This window comes from Misgurnus anguillicaudatus, chromosome 12, assembly GCF_027580225.2.
Source record: "Misgurnus anguillicaudatus chromosome 12, ASM2758022v2, whole genome shotgun sequence".
In the NCBI taxonomy this organism is placed as follows: Eukaryota; Metazoa; Chordata; class Actinopteri; order Cypriniformes; family Cobitidae; genus Misgurnus; species Misgurnus anguillicaudatus.
In genome coordinates this window covers 17,925,874-17,929,947 of record NC_073348.2, presented here as the reverse complement: position 1 = coordinate 17,929,947, position 4,074 = coordinate 17,925,874, and positions in this window count along the sequence as shown.

Here is a 4,074-nt window from a genome sequence, read left to right as displayed (position 1 = left end):
ATAATGACCACAAAGCAGCACGCTATTTGTTTATTTTTAGTAGGTGTTATCATTGGTAGAATAAAACTTTGCAACATGTGTAAAAACAAATATTTTAGCCAAATATAATTTATGCAATGGCAAACCAGAATTAAACAACAGATATCAGCTCCCGATAAAGCAAAAGACAACTACATGCGAAGGCTACTGCGCAGGTGTAGAGTGCGTAACCGTCTGCAGGAGGTTTGCTGGAACCCGATCCTGAGGTGAAATTTCTTTAAGAGGTTTTAAAAACTTTCTACACTGTGGAGTATGGCTGCGAGTGATGTGAGCAGGATCCACATGCTGGATAAGGTGACTGGTTTTGTTAATGCATGACTCAAGCATTTCAAACAATGTTTTTTCAAGTTGCCAGCTAATGGTAGCAGCAGGTTAGCTAGCACATAAGTTAGCCTAAAGTTAATAACTGGCTCAGAAAACTCAGTTTTTTGTCAAGACACAGTGAAGAAACATTTACTGAAGGCTTTCATTTATGTTTTTTTATATGTAATGCAGAACAGCATTTGTGAGATGACAACAACTCAACATCCGAGTGGACAAGAACACCAACAGAGGAAGCCAGCCGCAAAAACAACGAAACATTGTCATGACATTTTATTTGAAATAAAAGTTATGTGATAATAAAAATGAAGTGTTAAGTGTTGGCTTAATTATAGTGTTTTAAAGATGTTTTGAAATAAGTTGTTTTATAATAAAAATAACAATATTCTGTATGTTATTATTTTTATTGTTTGTTATATTTTATTTGCCGAGTTTTGGGTCACAATCCTGTTACAAGATTGTCCTGTGGCCAAGGGCACAGAGTGATGGTAGCATCTTCTCTTTAAGTATTTCACAGTACATCTGTGTATTCATGATGCCATCTATAAAATGCAACTGTCCAACGCCTGCAGCACTCATGCAAGCCCACAGAAGATCACTGCCACCACCATGCTTGACTTTTGGTACCATCCATTTTTCATTGTACTCCTCACCCTTGCCACACCATACAGTTTGGAACACCTCAGAGCCACAAAGATTAATCTTTGTCTCATTACTCCAAAATATAAAGAGCTAGAGACCCAAATTAGTCTTTACCTTTGTCAATATGAGCTCTAGTAAAAGGCCTTTTGTGTATTGGCTTTACCAGTGGCTTTCTCTGTAGATGACAGACATGCGTGCCTCTCCTTTGCACTGTACGCCCGTTGTGTGGTGTCACGGGAAACACCCCAGATTGACTTTCTAATGATTTACCCCCCAGTCACATTAGCTACAAGAGACAGAGGCAGAGCGACAGGCTACCATTCATTTTCAATGGGAGGGGCATGCTTGACCAGTCTTGTTATTTATCATTGGTTGACTATATACAATGATCAGCCATAACATTATGACCACCTGCCTAATATTATGTAGGTTCCCCTGTTGCCACCTAAACAGCCCTAACTTGTCAAGGCAATTGGTTGGCCCGTTCATGATTCAATGAGTTAACTTGTGTGCAGTAAAGAACAAAAGAAGAACTGCCCATCATTGTCCTGACTTTTCTTTGTGTTCTGTAAAAACTATAGTGCAAACACAATGGCATGGACTCCATCATACCTTTCTATAAGAATCAGTATTCAATTTTCAAGCAATTTCAGCTACAGTAGCTCATCTGTCGACTGGACAACACAGGCCATCCTTCACTCCCATGTGCATCCAGCACCCTTGGCAACCTATGAGCCTGGAGATTCCCTACATGAGTGCTTCCAATAATTGGCTGACTATTCCATTTTCTGGTGACCTCACAGTGTGGGCACTGTGTTACCACAGAGAGGAATGTGCCAACCCTTCTGAAAGGGCTGACATGTAGACCCTTTTACTGTTTGTACGCAATGATGACATGGCAGTGTATGCACGCGCATTAAGGCAACAGAAGTATGGCAAGAATCAGCAGTGAAGCAACACAGACAGAGAAAGTTACAGTATTTTAAAAAGTTGACTTTATCAACTTTTTCAACACAGTTACCAGATCCGTGTACTATAGTGGAGTGGATAGAAGATGTTAGCAGATAGCCAAAAATAAAGTTGCCAGATACATATATACGAATATTAGTATATTATATTAGTGCAACCAAACCAACAACCAGATATTTTGATGCTGCCGCTTTAATAAACTTTCTGAGTTGATAACACGTTAGAACCAATGGGGAACAACAACACTTCTGTTGCCTAAATGCGCGCAGGCTATTTGATCACATGAGCTGTAAAAGGGTCTATAGGGCACTTCTCAAAGAGCTCCAGCAGACAGTTTTCATAGACAATGTATGTTGCTGTCTTATGAGCTGGCTTGGGAGATTCCAAATTCCTTAATAGTTTTTCACATGCAATGTTACTGGATAAAATATTTTACTAAAGACAGTACACTCACGTCACATCTTCAGGGTCTGTCAAAGTTGTGATAGAGTCTGCAGGATCATATGTAGAATCCAGTGGCTCTTCAATGGTAATACTTGAGGTGCCTTCCAAAGGGTCATGCTCCTCCTCCTCCAGCTCCAAGCGAGATCTCTTACCAACTTTCTTTATTGGTGTTGAGGACATCAGTGGATGTGCAGTATGATCACCAATGTCAGGCATAACGGTGTCTATATGCCTAAGGTAAAATAATATAGACATTTAAACACTTCTAAATAATATGACAATAGAAACGTAAGTGATAAGTCACCCAAAAATGAAAATTATGTCATCATTTCCTTACTCTCATGTTGTTACAGACCTGTACAAATGTCTTTGTTCTCATAAACATGAATAAAGATATTCTGAGGAATGTTTGCAACCAAACCGTGAGCCTCATTCACTTTCATAGTATTGTTTTCCTACAATTGAAGTGAATGGGGCTCATGATTGGTTTATACAGGTCTGTAACAACATGAGAGTGAGGAAATGACATCTTTGGGTGAACTATCCTTTTAATACCACTTACAATTAAGAAAATTCATACAAACAAGAACAAAACATGACTGGGTCACCAAACCTTTGGTAGTGAGGTCCTAGAGTTGTTATTGACAGCTGAGTGCTAACTGTGTCAATTCTTCACGTGCACGCCTAAACATTTTTTTTAATAAAGTATTGCAAAGGACAATTCACTCAATACACTCTTGAATTCTGTTTTCCCAAGAAAAGCTACTGAAGCTTAATTCAGTAATTTAAAGTTATTTAAGTGCATCTGTATAATTCCTAAGAATATAACTTAACAACCATAACACTGCTTCCATCTAACACTGTAAAATCATACTAATGCACATATAATGCATACAAACTACAAGTACCTATTTGCCAAATAACAGATAAGAGCACGTGAAACACAGGTTTGCACTTAACGTTTTGACCAAGTTTGCTCCCTTCACAATCAAATGGTATTATGCCCCTATACGGTCTTTTGGATTAATATTGTGGATAGTAGCAACTTCATCCTAAACACTTTAATCAACAAATCAATAAATCACATGTACTGTGAACATTACCTCATCAATAAAAACGCTACTATGCTGCTACCTCAGATGTTGGCATTTGTTAGGTTTAACCAAAAGAATCATGCAACCAAAAAAAAAAAAAAAAACGTTTTCCAGATGAATTGATGGCACAGCTCCGACTTTTAAATACAGTCTTGCTATGAGTCCAGCTTCAAATTGGCCGAGGTTAATGAAGTGTGAAGTGTTTGGCACACACAAGCACCAGTGGCGGTTCTACACGGAGGCCAAGGGCGGCCCGTGACTCTGTAGACAAGTCCCTGGCCACCCCTGTGGCCACCCCGTGCTGACCAAATAAAAAAGTATACATTTATTAAAAGCGCTGTAATTATGCTCTTACATATACCTGCAAAAAATGTGTCATATAAAAATGTTTACAATTTAAAATAAATATTATTTTAAATGCTGATTAAATTGTGGTCCCTAACTGTCTAGCAATGTGTGTTTATATGTAAACTAAAACAAACGTTTGTCTTTATAAAAATTAGCATTTCATAAAGTGTATTGAGTAGGCTCGCATGATTTTCGGTTGGGGGGCTTTAGAAAAGAG